Below are 19,505 nucleotides of genomic sequence, written 5' to 3'. Positions count from 1 at the left end.
ATAGTATTTATTTATTCTTGCCATCATGAAAGTTTGTTGAGGAGATAGACATATAAATATATAAGTGTCATTTAACAATGACTGAAACAGTAAAGAGAATCTAGCAAGATCAGGAGAAAGTCTTCATTTTTTTTCTCTGAATGCCCATGTTAGTGTTTTCTTTTTCTATTGTAACACTTGTCTTTTTCTAGGCTGTGATATAATCACGGGTGTCTTATTTCACATTCCATACTGCATTGAAAGCTCCTTGGAAGGAATGGCTCTTTTAACTCACCTTTACTTTTGTGACAGTGTCTGAATAGTTTGTTCACTTTTATGAACCTTTATCAAACATCCACTGAGTTGAATTTGAAGTTATTTGTTCATTTTATGTATTTACATTTTTTAGTAAGATATGAAAGGTTCTTAAAAGTAAATGATTCACTTTCCAATGAAGAGTTATATTTTTATGCTAATGCTTGCAGGTGAAAAATTGAGAAACAGAAAAATGAAATCAATAGCTGAAAATAACCCAATTACAGAGCATGTATCATCATTCCTATTTGTTAATTTAGGTCATGATTCACAAGTGACTGAATCCTACTGCCTGAAATTCTAATTCCAAATTTGATATTTAGGAATGAAATAGGTAGCGTTTTGTTAAGGATGAACATTTTATTTAACTAAATAAAATTTTCTGATTTACAAATTTTGGGCAAGGGGGTTGGTACTGTGCAGACAAGGTAGAAAGAAAATCTTAGCTTTTTATGTTTTATGATTGAAAGACTCAGGTGTGCTAGAAGAAAGAGTCTTTGACTTCTCAATGAATATGTCTGGGGCTTTAAAAATAATCATTTTAATAATCATTATTTTGTATTTGATAAGTTTGTGTTGATTCTAACTAATCGGTTATGTTTGGGGTGAAAAGTATTCTAGATTGTTTTCGTATTGAAATAGGGAAGATCTAGTTCCAAATTGCCTGCCAGCGTTTTAAGGTGAAAACAATAAATACTTCACCACCTAAGAGATGGTGAGATAAGATGATATCATCAGGATCTAAGTATAGCAGCACCTTCCACAGTTAAGACCATCAAGTAACTTTGGGGTAAGAAGTTTTGAAACAACTGAAGATCACAAGCCAAAACTCAAAATCAAAATATTAAGTCATTTTTGATAGATCCCTTTCTGAAATATCTTTTAACTTGGTGAACAGAGATACTGAAGGTAATTTTAACTTGACTCATCACTTCATTTTTGAAGCAGGACCATTTCATACATTTTATGTGCTTTTTAAAAAACTTTTGTTCTTACTAATATGTTGTGAGCCCAGAAATTAAGATTTCTCTCGAGCTATTACATTGAAAGGGGCTTCCCTGGTGGTTCAGAGGTTAAAGCATCTCCCTGCAACGCGGGAGACCCGAGTTGGATCCCTGGGTTGGGAAGATTCCCTGGAGAAGGAAACGGCAACCCACTCCAGTATTCTTGCCTGGAGAATCCCATGGAGGGAGGAGCCTGGTAGGCTACAGTCCACGGGGTTGCAAAGAGTCGAACACGACTGAGTTACTTCACTTCATTACATTGAAACAAGCCTTAAGAGTCATATTCCAGAGAAGGATGAGGAAATGGAGACTTACCAGGAGAGTAGACTGAATTTGAAGACGTGGATTTAGATAGTTTAATACTCTATAGTTCCCAGGGAATGGCTTTAAAACAAGTCTTGTGAACTCACTGTTGCCTAATTCACTTAATTCAAATTTTGGACATTTGGCCAAAGATTTGAAACTGCCAGAAGTTTGACTGTTGTGCGTGAATCATGCTATCTTAATATATTCTTATGATTGCTCTTTTTACACAAAGTTTTTCTAGATGGAGAAGTCTCTAAATTTTAGAGACTACAGAATAATATCTTAAACTCCTAGAGCATGTTTATTCTATCTTAAAACATTAGCTGGAAATTTAATCATTGTAAAGATATCATGTAGTTCACAAAAGCGTGGAACACTTTTCTCCCAAGGAGTACTTAGTGTACTGGGGGAATATGATTCAATAGGGATATATAGACATTTTGTCCCAGAACTTTATTTATATTTGTTACTTTCTTTAAAAGTAAAATGCTATTTTTTCCCAAAGTGGGAAAGATAAAATATGTTATTTCTTGAAACATTGAAAAAATGATATAGCAACTTTTTTTTTTTTTTTTTTTTACATTAAGCAAAGTAGTTTAAGGCTATTTCTCTATATTTTTGACCTGTGAGTTTGGAGTTTAAAACATCTTTTTCCCAGGAATTCCTAGGTGGTGCTACTGATAAAGAACCCACCTGCCAATACAAGAGATGTAAGAGATATGGGTTTGATCCTTGGGTTGGGCATGGCAACCCACTCCAGTATCCTTGCCTGGAGAATCCCATGGACAGAGGAGCCTGGTAGGCTGCAGTCATAGTGCTGCAAAGAGTTGGATAGAACTGAAGCCACTTAGCACGCACAATATCTTTTAATGACTTGGAAATCATTGTTCTAAAACTAGCAAAACAAGTACAAAAACACATAGACCTCAAAAGAACAAAGAAGGAAACAACTCACTCTCAAATCTCAAATCCTTTATAAGATTGCATCATTGACTGCATATAAATATTGACCTGTACTTTTGTACTCCAATATTACCATTTGGAAAGCATAATAGATACAGATTCACCTTCAAGGTTGCCTGAATTGGTCCTTGACAAAAGTTTATTTATTTTGATAATTTATAAAAATCTATCAATTTGTTTCCAATCATTTCCTCATTTTTCTTTTCAACAACTGAACACTGTAGTTAAGTTATAATCTTTCCTTAAGGAATTTGCTTTTCTAAAAAAACAAAAAAGACTATATTTTTAAAAAGTGTGTTCCCAGCCCTAGGATTATTTACTTAGGTATCTATAATTTGAAAAGAAAAAACTTTAAAATTGCTTATGGAGTTTTTGTTTGCTATTTTGGTTGTTCAAGTGGGCTTGTGTGTAACCTTAGAAGGGGGCGTGGGCAGATGGTGATAATTTCTAAATTTATGGTTGTCACTGGGTGCCATAGCAACCAGAAGTGGAAGTTAATGAAAGAAAGAAGGTTCTTTGTAGAGTCTCACAACACAACACCTCCTGTAGTGCTCTCTACATTTATTTGGACTGAGCACATATCATAAATCATTTTTGATAATAAATACCAGTTTGAAATAAATTCATCCTAGCAACAGAATTTCCGTAACATTCATACTTTTTATAGAATCATGTGTATTTTACAATTAAGGAAAGGGTTACTTAGGACTTCTAAATACTCCCCTCCTGTGCCAGGAGTGCAATTTGAGATAGCATATTTGGCCAATTTCTTGACTTTATCTTTAGGGCAGAATGCAAACTAGTTTTGAAACACAATTTTCATGTAAGTTTTAAGAAATAACTCAGTGACTCTCAGTATTTGCCTTTTTCATTAAAAAAGTTATCCATTACCTATTTTTCCCAAATACATTCAAGTTAAATGAATAGATGATTCATAGTTTTGCTTCTTAGACACATCTTTTCTCTCACTGTGGCCTTGTAGGCAAATAATATGCGATCAGGATTAAAAAAAGCAATTGTAAACACAAAGGCACTATGGTTAAAAAGTAAGAACCTATAAATGCAGTTTTACTATTGTGGAAATAATACTATACTAGGGCAGTATTAGCAAGAGTCAATTCTGTTGAAATATTTTCGTCTTAAAAAAATAGGAAAGTATTCTCATGTGGATTTATAATTCAAAGACATTTTCAAAGTTTATAGGCTTTATTTTTCTTTCTAAATATTACCAACTGGCAACAGCATCCAAACTACCTGTTTTTTTTTTTTTTTTTTTTTAGTATCAACATTTGTAATATTTTAAATTCATTAAGCTTTCCAACTTCCAAGGGAAAAATTCATTATGTGGAAATGTGTTTTCCATATTGAGAACTTTATCATAACAAATGCATTGTATTCCCTGGAGAGGCTCCCAAGTAAGAATAACAAGTAAAACAGTCACAAATGAGTTGATCATCTTCACTAATAATTTAAACATAAAAATCTTTTGAATGCCTTACTCAAAGAATAAATATGATACAAAACATTTAAGACATTAATGTTTATGCAGTATATATAAATATGTATTTTCATACATCTGTATGTAGGAAATACTTGTGAAACTTAATCATTGGACATTTTGAAAGTAATGCATTTGACTTATCAGTATCTGATGCATGTTGTTTGTTGTTGCTGTTTAGTGGCTAAGTCCTGACTCTGTTGAGACCCCATGGACTCAAGCAGCCTGCCAGGCTCCTCTGTCCATGGGATTTTCCAGGCAAGAATACTGTGGTGGGTTGCCATTTCCTTCTTTATGGGATCTTCCCAACCCAGGGGTCCAAACTCACATCTCTTGCATTGGCAGGCATTTCTTTATCACTGAGCTACCAGAATTTCAAGTACTTTTCCCTTTAAATTTTTCTTGAAAAGAAAGTAATTTATCTTTAAGTAATTTATCTTCTTTTTCCTTTTTGGAAGGCTGATAGCTCAGTTGGTAAAGAATCAGCCTGCAATGCAGGAGACCTGGGTTCGGTCGCTGGGTTGGGAAGATCCCCTGGGGAAGGAAAAGGCTAACCCACTCTACTATTCTGGCTTGGAGAATTCCGTGACCCCTGGAAAAGTCCATGGGGTCGCAAGAGTCAGATACTAGTGAGTACTTTAACCTAAATTTGAAATTCATCACATAATTTGTTTAATTTTAAAACTTGTACTGAACACTGTTAGTTTCCTGTGGCTACTGTAACAAATTACCACTTATATTGTGACTACAATAAATAAAAAATTAATTCTGTCACAGTTCTGAAAGTGAAAGTGAAGTCGCTCAGTCTTGTCCAACTCTTTGCGACCCCATAGACTGTAGCCTACCAGGTTCCTCTGTCCATGGGATTTTCCAGGCAATAGTACTGGAGTGGATTGCCATTTCCTTCTCCAGGGGATCTTCTCAACCCAGGGCTCGAACCCGGGTCTCCCACATTGTAGACAGACGCTTTACCGTCTGAGCCACCATTCAAAAACAAGCAGCACACGTCCATCTCAAGTTATCGGTGGGGCCACACTCCCTCTGGAATCTCTTTGGGAGCACCTGTTTCCTTACCTTTTTGAGCTTCTGGAGACTCCAGCTTCCCTTGGCTTGTGACCGTAATTTCCACCTATTCTTGTGTGTGTGTCTGTGTGTGTATCTGTGTGTGTGTAAATCTCCTTTTTTTTCTCTTGAAAGGACACACGTGGATGTATTTAGGACACATCAGATTATCCAAAATCAACTCCCCAACTCAAAATCATCAGTGTCATCATATCTCCAAAGACTCTCCTCTTAAGGAGGCATTCACAGGTTAAAAAATGTGAGCATAACTTTGGGATCCTTGTCAGCCTTCCACACCCAGAAAGTTCCTGGTTGAGATATTAAGAGGGCCCCAAGTGTGGTATGAAAGTTATCCATACCAATGGATTTTGGTGATTGTTTACCACAGTATGCCATTGTGTAGAGTACTGCTAGCCACAAAGCAGATATTCAACATAAGTATTTGTTCAGGAATATGGCTAATATATGTTTATCAAAGGATTTCTGTGAGACATGATTAAACCTCAGAGTTACAAATTTCAACATTGGTGTTACAATGCAGTTTATAAAACCCATTTAAGTACAGTTAGGCTCCAGATTAAAGATGCAGAGTCTAGGGCCTGATGGAGGTGTACTAGGTAAATGGAGGGCATTATTTGTTGGTGGGTTGTGATGTCTACATTTCAGCATTATCAACAGTAATTGATGAAATTAATATTTCTAAATTGATGTTCTAAAGAAGCAATATTTTCAGGAATAGAATGATAACATAGAATATACTAGTCTTTAAAATTCCTGCATATATATAAATGTACCCACAGTATCTTGATATACACCTAATTTAATACATACGTGAATAATATGTAGCTCATAACTAACTGTAAATATTGCATTTGTATGAAAGACTAGATAATAAATATATTTATTTTATTAAATATGTGGTATATATTATAATCAAGCATTTCAGTCAAATTATTATATGTCCTGGTTATTACTAGCATAAATTAAAATATTTTCAAAGTTCTTAAGTAAAGATTGTTATTAAAGATTTAATTGAATAATCACATATTACTAGACTTCTGGACAGGCCTTTCATCTACTTAATTTAGAAGAAAATTACAGTCCTTTCCTCCCTAATTTGTTTCCTTCTTCCAAATTTCTATTGAGTTCTGTAGTCTCCTATGCCTACACTGGTCCATACGCAGAGTTATAATCCACTTAAATTTCTCTCTCAGCAGATTTGTAGTAATGAAGTTGCTAATATACTTAACTGACTAATTGCAGGATATTATTTGCTTCTTTTTTTAGTAATATGATGTCTCCTGTGACAGAAGAGATATTTATTTACATTGAGAAAAGCAAATCAGATTTTAAGGGTCAATTTTTGATTATGCTGGTGGATGGTGTGTGGATTTAGCCAGAGCTTTGTGGATTATCTTTTTATTTGTCAGATTCTCATACAATATTCTCGGAGAAGGCAATGGCACCCCACTCCTGTACTCTTGCCTGGAAAATCCCATGGGCGGAGGAGGCTGGTAGGCTGCAGTCCATGGGGTTGCAAAGAGTCGGACAAGACTGAGCAACTTCACTTTCTCTTTTCACTTTCTCTTTTCACTTTCATGCATTGGAGAAGGAAATGGCAACCCACTCCAGTGTTCTTGCCTGGAGAATCCCAGGGAAGGGGGAGCCTGGTGGGCTGCCGTCTGTGGGGTCGCACAGAGTCGGACACGACTGAAGCGACTTAGCAGCAGCAGCATACAATATTCTAGTCCCTCATTTATACAACATGTCACTTGTTGTCTTTTAGCGCCTACCTGCGTGCTCAGTCCTGTCTGACTCTTTGCGACCCATGAACTGAAGTCTACCAGGTTCCTACCTCCCGCAAGGTCTTGTCTTTTACTGCTTGCTTTAATTTAGTGACCAGCAGGAGGTGCTATTACTATCTTTTTTTCCTTCTCTAGACTTTCCAGGTGACACAGTGGTAAAGAATTTACCTCTGGAAGCAGGAGACACAGGAGACTGGGTTCAATTCCTGGGTCAGGAAGATCCCATGGAGTAGGAAATGGCAACCCCCTCCAGTATTATTGCCTGGAGAACTCCATGGACAGACAGCCTGGTGGGCTACAGTCCATAGAGTCAAAGAGTAAGATACGACTGAGCACACACACATGGCTCCTTCCCTAACCAAGAGAAGTCAGAAATACATTAAATAATGTTCATTCAGAAAAATAAATAAATAAATAACCAAAGACTCTTTATAGCTGCATGGACTATATAGGCCACCAGGCTCCTCTGTCCATGGACTTACCCAGGCAAGAATACTGGAGTGGATAGCCATCTCCTTCAGGCGATCTTCCCATCCCAAGGATTAACCCTGGTCTCTTGCATTGCAGACAGATTCTTTACTGCCTGAGCCACTAAGAAAATTCTTCTTCACTTTCATTTTTTCAATCAAGAGAAATGATGAACACATTAAATAATATTCATTCAGGAAAAACAACTAAATCTGCTACAGATATATTTTGAGTATTCCTAAAGATATATCTTGAGAGTCCCTTGGACTGCAAGGAGATCCAACCAGTCCATTCTAAAGGATATCAGTCCTGGGTGTTCTTTGGAAGGAACAATGCTAAAGCTGAAACTCCAATATTTTGGCCACCTCATGTGAAGAGTTGATTCATTGGAAAAGACTCTGATGCTGGGAGGGATTGGAGGCAGAAGGAGAAGGGGACGACAGAAAATGAGATGGCTGGATGGCATCACCGACTCGATGGACATGAGTTTGGGTGAATTCCGGGAGTTGGTGATAGACAGGGAGGCCTGGCGTGCTGCAATTTCTGGGGTCGCAAAGAGTCAGACATGGCTGAGTGACTGAACTGAACTGAACTGAACTGAAAGATATTGTAGAACAAAAGCTATACAAGATAAATAGAATTCTTGTTTAGTTTCCTTCTCTGTCTTTGGTAGGCTTTTCTCCTTTTGGCTAACCCAAACTTCAACTTATTTCCTTAATGAAATGTTCTAGCTTTGTTACTAAGGATTTAAATTCTGTGTTGAAATTTCTTTGTATTTTCTCCATGCATACTGAGGTATGTTTTGCAACTTTTATGCTCTTCTTTGTAAAGAATAGAATTGCTAATTGCAAGTGTTGACAGGACCAAACATTACAAATAAAGTTGGCAAAGGTCAGAAAAGTAACTATATTATTAAAACCTGAATTCATTTTCCCAAAGCATTATTGCTCTAGTTGTAAATGAACCTAAGACCTGATTTGAAAACATTTTAAATGAAAATCACTGAAGGATTTTATTTGTTTGTGCAGCTATATAAACCAGTGTTGTGATAAAAATTCTGGAAGTGCTAGACACCTAAGCTTCATGGTTAAGGCTATACAGTCTGGAGAAAGAGAAATAGCATAGTTTTATTCTGTACACCAGATGACATCTGGAATGTTATGCTCAGTCATGGCACCACAGTCTTTAGTAGGACTTTGACAAACTCTGATCATTAAGGGAATAGCCTAGATGATAGGGTTTGGGAAATGATGGTAATGTTTAGTCTTAAGAAGAGTTACAGAGGATCTGAAGTGAATGATAGAGTCGATTCATACTGTGCTCTTTCAAGGACAGAAATCTAACTGATGAACAGTAATTATAGACGTCTACATTGGCTTCCATAAGAAAGTCTTGCTACAAGGAGAACTATCTAAAAGTGAAGCTTATTACTCTTAAAACATTAACTTTTCCTTTTGACAGAAGGGTTTAGTAGGAAAGTGGGATGAAAAGTTAGCGATAGTATATATATTTAATTACTTTTTGTTGGCCATATTGTTCACAGTACAGAAGTGTAATAGTTTAAAACAAATTCCTTCATTCCTGGACCACCAACCTTCCATTTCCTTTCTTAGTAATTATTGTTGTTAGGGAAATTTGAAGGTAATTCTGCATTGGAAGGAGGTAGATTGAATAAGGCAGTCTTATTCTTTTCTAATTATAAAATTTGATGATTCTATTTTATTTTACTTTGAATTATTTTCTAAACTTTGTATGGTGCTTTTCTGGTTAAAAGACATCCATCCTTTTAACTCCATCCTTCAAGGTTTTATAGTCATATTCTTTCATAGTTTTTGAGATGGTTTTTAAACATTACTTTTGATAAGAATGTTTCATGTTTATAAGCTATCATACTGTTTCTTACCCTGGTATTCATAGATGGGTTGGTTAATTCATGGGCAAGTCTGTGACTGTAGGCTCACAAATACATTTTTTCCAATTTAAAGAAAATTTTGAATGTTTTTATGCTCCTTTGTTCTCTTTGTCCTTCTCTTATGAGTACTCTGTGAAGGGGTCCATAGCTGTAAGATTAATACTAGGATAAAATGACAATCATTAAATATTATATAAGAGAATATTTTTAGCCATGGTAGGATTTGGAATGAAGGGTGAAAAATATTATTTTAACCAGTAAAGATCATCAGAATTGATAACAGAAAGGCATGAATTCTTAAAGGGATTTAAATGAAAGACCTTGAACTTTACTATAAATTAATTTGATTTGACTTTCCACTGTAAAAAATAAATTCTCCAAGAGAAGTGTCAGTTTTATTATTATTGAAGTATAGTTGATTTATAGTGTTGTATTGATTTCTGCTGTACAGCAACATGTTTCAGTGATATATATATATAAAAATATATATGTAAAGTATATATACATATACTTCATTATGTTCTTTTCCATCATGGTTCATCTCAGGGTATTGAATATAGTTCCCTGTCAGTTCTTGAAATTTGTGGAATACTTCCAACAATCAACTTTTAAAAATTATAATAATTGAACCAGTCAAGTATTTTGATCCTTTATTTTTCATGTATAAAGAGTCTTTTTATCTCAAAATTATTTTCTCATTAAATTGCCATGAATGTCAAATGACACAATTTATAACAGTATTCTGTAAATGATGAAGCTCGGCAAAGATAAAGTAGTATTAATGTAATTAAACAGGCTGATCCAAGTGTTACTGATTTTTATTGCAGACTATCATTCCTTTGGATTTAAGAATAAAACTGATAACTTTAAAAAGATGTATAGCTTAGGTTTAGAAGTCTTAGTTTGGCAGTTTATTCAAATTCATGTAATGTGCTCTCTAGATAATCCTAATGGAATTAGTTAACACTAAAATTTTGTTATTACAAATTTATTTTCAGGGCTTACTTACAATAATTTCTTTTTATAAAATTTTGTTTGTGGCAGAATAAGCCTTATTGATATGAAATATCATTGCTACTGTGATATGTTCAAACTGTCATATATTGCTCTTTGAAATATGCACACCACAAATGCTAGTAGACTTTAAAAATGAAGATTGCTTTCAATTGATTTCAGCTGTATGCGGTACTATTAATTGTTGGGAATGAATTGACATATACTGTAAAGTAAACAATAAGCTAGTTTTCAAAATGATAAAACTGTAACCTAATTCAATAAATTGAATCAGATTACGCAAACACTTTTGCACTTCATTAAGGAAGTAGTCAGTATAATTAATGTGAGAGCACTTCATCATGTTCACTTGTTGATATATGGCTAAGGATATGTACAGCAGATTAAACGATTTTCAGATCTACTTTTGTGCCATTTCACATTTTAACTAAAGTTACCATAAACCAGATTCCTAGAGAACACCAAAATGGATTTGATCCTTTCACTGTCGCTGATTTTATAATATAATTAGTAGGCTATAATTTTCTATAAAGACATGCATTTTTTTTTTTAAACAACATGATGCTGTGATGTAATTCCTAACTTGTAACTGAAAAGTCTGGTTGTTATTCTCTTCCTCATCACTTCTAGCAATGTGGCCTTGGCTAACACTACCTGGCCTCAATAATTACAAGTTAGATGTATGTGTGAGTGTTCAGTCGCTTCAGTCATATCCAACTCTTTACGACTCTGTGGACTGTAGCCCACCAGGCTCCTCTGTCCATGGGATTCTCCAGGCAAGAGTACTAGAGTGGGTTGCCTTGCCCTCCTCTAGGAGATCTTTCCAACTTAGGGATCAGACCTGCATCTCCTATGTCTCCTGCATTCCAGGCAGATTCTTTACCCACTGAGCCACCTAGGAAACCCCACAAGGTTGATACTAGGACATAAAACATCATTTTAGAAAAGAGGGAAAAAAATGCTGAGACTTGTCCAAAGTTTCACTATTATGTACTAGAAACAGTTTCCAATTCAAATTTTGTGACTCCAATTTACTAGTTATTTTCCTATATGGAGCTGCCTTCGGAAATACTTACTTAATCATGTACAAACCAAACATAATATCTGCCTTATCTCCTACTTGGTAGGACTTTTGTGATGAGCTAATGTATCACAAACACTTTGCAAAGTCTTATATAGCAAGGTGTCATTTGAGATTTGGTCTTATTACAATTCTCAAAACAGGACATTTGCCTTGTTCCAAGTAGAATACCCAGAGAAGGCAATGGTACCCTACTCCAGTACTCTTGCCTGGAGAATCCCATGGACAGAGGAGCCTGGTAGGCTACAGTCCATGGGGTCGCTAAGAGTTGGGCACGACTGAGCGACTTCACTTTTACTTTTCACTTTCATGCATTGGAGAAGGAAATGGCAACCCACTCCAGTGTTCTTGCCTGGAGAATCCCAGGGACGAGGGAGCCTGATGGGCTGCCGTCTATGGGGTCGCACAGAGTCGGGCACGACTGAAGCGACTCAGCAGCAGCAGCAGCAAGTAGAATACCAGTTATTTATCTATCAGTTTGAACACATCAGTTCTGCAGATGATATGTCCTTTCCTTTATTTATGGAATCAGACAGTAAGCATCTCCTGTTTTTTAAAAAAATTGCTTTTGTATCTTCCAATTAGCTCAAATAAAATATTTTTCTCCTGATACAATCTTCTCATGTCAATGATTACTTTTTGATCATTGTGATATTTAGAATTTTAATTCACTGAAATGCCTCCTAACATCAAATCCTTTGATGGAATGTCATTCCATCAAACATATTCCCATTAGCTTTCATTTAAGAAATGCAAATATATGTGGAGAGACTATTTTTCTAAATATGTATTTTCTAATGATTTGACTTTGCCTCCTGAGATGTAAGGATATGACTTAAAGGAACAGTGTGAAGTTTTTAAGCATTAAAAGGAATGTAAGAATCTTTGTCTCTTCCAAAGGGTTTTGAGATTATAAATGACTATGTTGAGTTAGACTCAAAAAAGTGATGCTAAATTGTCAAGATTCTAAGCATGTATAATATTTAATATTAAAGTCAATAGCATGTTTTCTCCTTCTGGTGAAATGTTATTCCCTAGAAGTAAGTTTTCAGTCATTCTTCCCTGTTAAAACATCTAGTTGAAAACTATTTTCTAAAGGTGAAAATGTGGCATTGTGAAGGTTTTCAGAGTCTGTCCTATTGGAAACCTTCACTCACGTATTAAAGCTGTAAATGTCTTTTGTATTATTTATTATCTTATATTGCTTAATGAAATCTTTCCAGGGGATTATATTAGGGTGTAAAAACACTTCAGAAGAATTACACAGAACCATGTTAATTCCAAGGCATATAAATGCAAGAATCTCTAAATTCCAAGAAAATTGATCTCTTTCCTTTTAGAATATAACAATATTTTGGAGTTATTTGAGGATGAGATTCATCTCATCATACCTAACCTTTAAGTTACTTATTGAATAAATTACATTTAAGTATACCATTCCAAGAAGAACCAGTTACCATATGACCTGTCCATATGAGTTGTCTTTTTGATTTATAACGGCAATTGCTTTCTCGGCATGGATTTCATGACATAATAATATTCTATGAATTTTTGAAATTACAGTGAGCTTCACATCAATCATCTCTAATAAAATACTATATGTATCAATGAGCGAGGACTATTAGAAGGTAGACATTTTAGAAATGTACACTTCTCCCAAATACCAATATTGATATTTTAATGAAAAAGGCAGATTGCTTTTTTGATATTCTTTAAATTGATCATAAAAATGGTCAGTCTCATCACTCCCATTAGTGCACTATTCTATACTCTTAATAGTAATTTTTGTTTTCCTTGAAAGTGTTAACTGTCCATCCAGTTAATTTTGCCTAGACCAATGTTGTTCTTGGCCTGAATTCAAGGAAATATATTGCTTCGGGGGTCCCTAGGCATTAATGTCTTAAATTTCAGGATTATAGTTAAACATATGTGACATGGGCTACCATTATTTGTTCATGTTTCTTTTATCTGTAAGAATCAGAGAGATTTAAAGTGAGATCTTAGCTACGTTAAGAATTGAGTGTGCTTCTGTTTTTCTCTTCATTTTCTTTTCACAAAATATTGTTGAAAAGAGCTTCAGTTATAGTCTTTCATGAATAAATATTGATGCTATGCTATGTGAAAAAAATCTGTACCTAGAATCTGCCATCAGCAGCTGCCTCATTTTTAACTTAATCTCACTTAGTTTTGTTCCTAAAAGACCACATTAACTAGCATGTGTGGTACTTCATTATTTTGACAAATTTTATGCCATCTTTTCATTAATAATCATTATATTTTTAACTGATTTCTTATTTCCTCTGTAAGCATGACTTTCTTAAAGACAGTGTACATTTCTTAAGTAATATATTTGGAAACCCTATGAATACATTCAAAAACAACTTTACTTTCTAGAAAACATTTTTGAAAACTTTTTCCAATTTGTAGTCTTAATCATGTGGTTTATAAAAGCCATGGCCATATTGCAGATGAAAACACAGAAAGAGAATATTTTTCTAAGTGAAAATATATGAGATTTGCTTCAAAATTTTACCTTGAGTTAATCTACATGGTACATCTTGTATGTCTTTGTTATAGATATTCTTGCAGTTATATCATTTATTTACTCTAAAACTTTGTCTATACATACTATCCAATGAAAAGAAATGAAACTAATTTATCAGATACATGTATATTTTGCTGAAAAAGTTCAAGCACTTTTATATGTAAAAACAGTAGCTATGTCTATACTTTTCACCACTCTGTTCAGTTTCTAGCATGATATCTAGTCAAACTGTTAAATTAAAATATTTTCATCAAATGCAGTTAATTTGTTAAAATAAGAGGGAATGGAAACATTTATTCAGTAACTATTAACATAATAGTAAATCTGCTAACATCTAAAGATTAATTTATTTCTTACAACAAACTATGAAAAATGTCTTGCTTATCCCATTTTACATACAAGTTAACTAAGGCACCAGTGGTTTAAATGATTTGTTTAAGTTGAAGAGAAGGCCTCACTTGAGGATTGGACTCAAGGAAGGGTAATTATAGACCCTGTTATTTACTGTATAATCCATTCCAAGGAACACATTATCCACCTTAGAGGCTATTTATACTTTGAGTAGAATTGAAACGGGATGAATCAAAATGAAAGACTTTTTAAGATAATGGAGTCAAATTCTTGAAGAACGCTTCAAGTTTGTATTAACATGTTTAATCTTAATTTGAAAAACTCACACCACAACTTCATATATTTGACAGATAAATCATATTCTTGTATTGTAGGTATTCTAACCACTAGTTTGATGTTGGGTAGAAGCTTAACTTATTTTAAATTAGTTATATTTTAAATAGCTGATATGTTCAGTGCTTTGATTTGGAGGCTTAGTATAGAGTTAGCAAAAGAATAGAATGAGTGATGTAAAAAATTAAATTTTAGAATTATAATCATGCTTAATTGCTTAATAAGCCACTGTGTTTGAATTTTAATTCTAACATGGCTATCTTTTGTTTACGGAAAAGCCTATCAAGCCTTTTTTATTTAAAAAATTGCACTTTGCTGCATAATGTAATGCTAACTGACTTACAATTGTTTCCTGCTTTAGAATTATTTCTGAACTTTATGAATAGTCAAGCATAGTGTAGTATTACTTATTAAGACAGAATTATGCTATTTTACCCCAAATAATTGAAGAAAATTCCTAAACCTTTATTAATTGTTTACTCTTTGGGTTTTCACTTGCCCCATCCCTCATTAGTAGTAAATCTCTATGTTATTACTTATTTGTGCAATTGATATATTACTTGGTTGAGACATTGTAACAACTGGCCTCCAAGGGAAGTTCAGTGTAAGTTCTTTGGTTCCAAGAATTAGAGAAATACTTTTCACTATAGTTTATTGAACACTAACTCATTTGATATAATTGACAAAATAGTCGGAGCTATATTTCATATATTAATTATTAAGCTATTATTGCCTCATTTTGGAAAAATAAGAAATTATGTTACTTGTAATTCCACCGTGTCATGTAACATATTTTATTTTTGTTTATAAATGCTGAGTCCCTGCTCACTTGTACACTGAACATTAATATTTACCAGAATGGCCTATGTCTTGCTGTTTTTCAAAATGTGGTGAACCAATTGTTTACAAACAGAGTATATTATCTCAGGATTGTTTTAAAGCAAATATGGTGGAATCACAGTTTCATCATTGGTATCATTCCAAATTTTATCAGTCCTCAAAATCTAGGTTTTGGATTCTTTTTTTCTCTTTGCATTGTATTTGCAATACTTGTGACCACTTGCATTTTTACCAGTTTCATATTAAGATCTCAATGAACAGGAAGTAGAAACAATTTCAACAATTTATGCCTATTAAGCATTTCAAATTCTACATTTATTTTGTTATTCTACTTCATTTTGTTTTTCAAAGGGAAAAAAACAAGTTGTTTCTGAAATTTTCAAAAAGTTGAGTCTTGATAGAAAAATGAATAGATAGCAGTTTTTATTTTACATTGACTCTCAAATCCAAATGAAAGATTTGAATATTAGGACCTTGACTTGACTCACCTCTGCTTAATTTTGACAGTTGTCTTAAAGTGAATTTAGTGTTTAATGAAATTTTCTGGACTGATAACTCAAGACCTGAAGGGAACAATTTTAGTAGTGAGAAAGTAATTTTCTGGCCTAATTACACCTTCGACCTCACTACAAAGTCTGTCAACAAAAGTGCCAGGTTTGATCATGATTTTTTTTGACGTGTATTCACCAATCTACTTCACACAGGAGACTTTTAACAATAGCATTTGGTATTTGCAACCTAAGATTTTACATTAGAGAATCAAACCTCAGTGTACTGTTGCCAGTAAGTGAGTCACTTAAATCCCTTTTAGAGTTGAAAAATTATGTGATTATTAATGAACTTTATGTTTTGCAGTCTTTGGAAACATACATGGCTATATTTTTTGAGATGGCCATGCAAATTATATCAAACATTAGCAAATTAATGATGAATTGTTCTTTAAAATGTTGAACAACTGCCGTCTCTAAAATTTATTTCTTATCTGTTTTCACTCTAAAAGCCTAGTAGAGTTCTAATCTATACAACTGGCCTCTTAAGGGAATGTGGGACTCTGATTAACCTCAACCACTAAATACATTTTCTTAAATTTCTGAGTCTGACTGCTCCTGTGTTTCGTGATATAGTAGTTTATGTTTAATTGTTCAGTTGTTAACTAGAGTACTTTCTCCAATAACTCTTTGAACAGAAAACTTTTAATGGCTGCATTAAAGATCTGCTAATGCTTTTCATAGGAACCCAAGTTTTGCTCCCCAACCTGATATTCTTTCAACCTAGCCTTTTTTTTTTGTTTTCTCCACCTCTTCCCCCTTGTCTTCTTGAATTTTATTTAAAGTAGTTTAATTGTCAAGGTTGTTGAAACCTTGTGTTTAGCAAAGGCTTAAGTCTGATTAAAGAAACAAGGTAGCAAAAGATAACTGATTGATGTTTTTGAATTTTTGTCTCTGGTCTTTCTGATTTTAATTCCTCCATTGGCTTCTGATAAATATTTTTCTCATTTGGGGTAGTTACACACACTTATGCACATTCTCACACATTAATGCGAATACAGTTTTCAGTATATTAAAGTGTTAGTAATTGTTACCATCTATTGGCACTTATTAGATTTCAGTTAATAAGTTCTTTTACATATGTAAGCTCATTTAATCCCTATAATGGGCTTCCTTCATAGCTCAGTTGGTAAAGAAACTGAAAGTGAAAGTCGCTCAGTCCTGTCTGACTCTTTGCAACCTCATGGGCTGTACAGTCCATGGAATTCTCTAGGCCAGAATACTGCAGCGGGTAGCTTTTCCCTTCTCCAGGGGATCTTCCCAACCCAGGGATTGAACCCAGGTCTCCTGCATCACAGGCGGATTCTTTACCACCTGAGGCACAAGGGAAGCCCAGTTGTTAAAGAATCTGCCTGCGATGCAGGAGACCCCGGTTGGATTCCTGGGTGCGTTGGGAAGTTCTGCTAGAGAAGGGATAGGCTACCCACTCCAGTATTCTTGGGCTTCCCCTGTGGCTCAGATGGTAAAGAATCAGCCTGCAATGCGGGAAGATCTTGGTTCGATCCCAGATCTTGGGCTACCCACTCCAGTATTCTGGCCTGGAGAATTCCATTTACTGTATACCCCATGGGGTTGCAAAGAATCGGACACAGCTGAGCCACTTCAACTTTTCAATTCCTATACTTTGGGTAGTTATTGTGATTTCCATTTTACAGACAAATAAAGTTTGTCACTGATTTTTCTGCTCAGTATTGTTAACCTGACTGCCAAGTTTGTCTCCTAATTCACTGTGCAACAACCATGCATTCTTATGAGCAGCTTTGTGTTCATTAATGGTTATTATATCATGATTTTAAAAAATATTTTTTCACCAGTAACGTGTTTTACTCTAGACATTTTTTAACAATACATTTGATGTTTATAACCTAAGTATGATTTTTGCATCTGAGAGTAAAACATCAATGTACTGTTGCCAATATGATGGTTCTCTTGCCTATTTTAAATTTGATAAATTATGGGGGTGCCAGTAGGCTCTACATATTACTGTTTTGGCAGCAGCCTTACTTGCTTAGACCATATCAACAGTATTGTGCCCATTTATGGTTACTGTGTCTTGAGAGGCCACAACAGAAAGCAGTGTGACCAGATTGAATAATCAGTACTGAAACTTATTTTCTTAAGATTGGTTGAAGGAAATGAAGATATATAGAGAAGTCATGGGGCTTTAGGGATGCTGTCTTTGGATATTAAAAAGGATATAGATTAATTGTTCATTGTTCTAGGAGATAGGACAAAAAGTTTCACTTATGAAAAAAAAAGATTTACAGGGCAAAAAAGAAAGTATGAAAATTAGCCTACTGAGAAGCTATGTGGACCACCAGGCTTTGATATCTCACTATAAATATTTTGACTATTGTCTCCCAGGTGTGTTATAGAGTATTTTTGTTTTTTTATATTTTAAGACAATTTCATAAGCATTGTTATTATGAGTAGTAGTAGTTCTAACTTTCAGCATGAAGACAAAATAAAAATAAATAATCCCAAGGAGTCATTTTATCTAAAACATTTTATTTGATATTTTATTTTGGAAACATGTAACTTAGCAAGTTAAACAAGTTTATATTCCTTTCCAATACTATACAGAAACAATGTAACTGATGAATTAGTTTTTTGAAATCTGAAATGCACACATTTGATTAAATCAAATTTAGATGTATAAATTTGGGTAATTTTATACATGATTGTCTATTTGAGTAACACTTCATTAATCATTCTGTTGTGCAGAAATGGCCGTAACATTCCAGGCACAGTTTAAATAACGTTCAGTCTTCTTTCTTGGAGTTTAAATTAATCCTTTGGCAGATCTAGGCAACAAAATAATAAAAGCATTACATTTTACTTCTAATACATTAAATTTAAAAGATCCCAGGGAATCAATTTTGCTCTGTATTAACACATTTTCCAGTGATTAAGTTCATGTTTACTTAAGACAAAATGATGGAGCCAAAGTATTACTGTTATACTTTATAATAAACAACTATGAAACACTTATGGAGAGATTTCACAAAACTTTTTCTTTTTCTTTTTCTTTTCACTGTTTATATTCAGTTCTGTAGTGTCTTTATATTCTTTTTCATTATTGTCATCATTCTTATTCATTATACTTTCCAAAACATTTCATATCCATCACTAGTTATTTGTACTTGAATTTTCAGTTGTCATTTCAAACTTGTCAGTGATTAAAACTGAGCACATTATTGTTTCTTCCATACCAAACTCAGCTGATTTTTCTGTTTATCTTAATGGTAATTTCTGTTTTAAATAATCACACAGGCTAAAGAGCTGGGAGAGTTCTTATAATTGCTAAGGCAATCTAATAGAACAAAACCAGCTTATACACAACATGGAATATTATTTTACAGATTCATTTAAAGTTATAACTTAGTTTTTAAGCATTCGTATATTATATTATCTTCCCAAAATTTTTATGACATGAAATAAAACCTCAGTTCATAAATGAGGAAATTGAGAGCCAAATTTG

The 19,505-nt window shown here is 34.0% G+C and overlaps 1 protein-coding gene across 2 annotated transcripts in view; it reads left to right on the top strand.

The window, feature by feature from the left end:
* The window catches only part of DACH1 (dachshund family transcription factor 1), a 480,275-nt gene that overhangs the window by 199,523 nt on the left and 261,247 nt on the right, over positions 1-19,505 (top strand). The window lies entirely within an intron of this gene.

The sequence above is a fragment of the Bos mutus genome, chromosome 12 (genome assembly GCF_027580195.1).
Source record: "Bos mutus isolate GX-2022 chromosome 12, NWIPB_WYAK_1.1, whole genome shotgun sequence".
NCBI classification, from domain to species: Eukaryota; Metazoa; Chordata; class Mammalia; order Artiodactyla; family Bovidae; genus Bos; species Bos mutus.
Note: the sequence above shows the minus strand (reverse complement) of the source record. Positions and strands in the feature narration are given on the sequence as shown.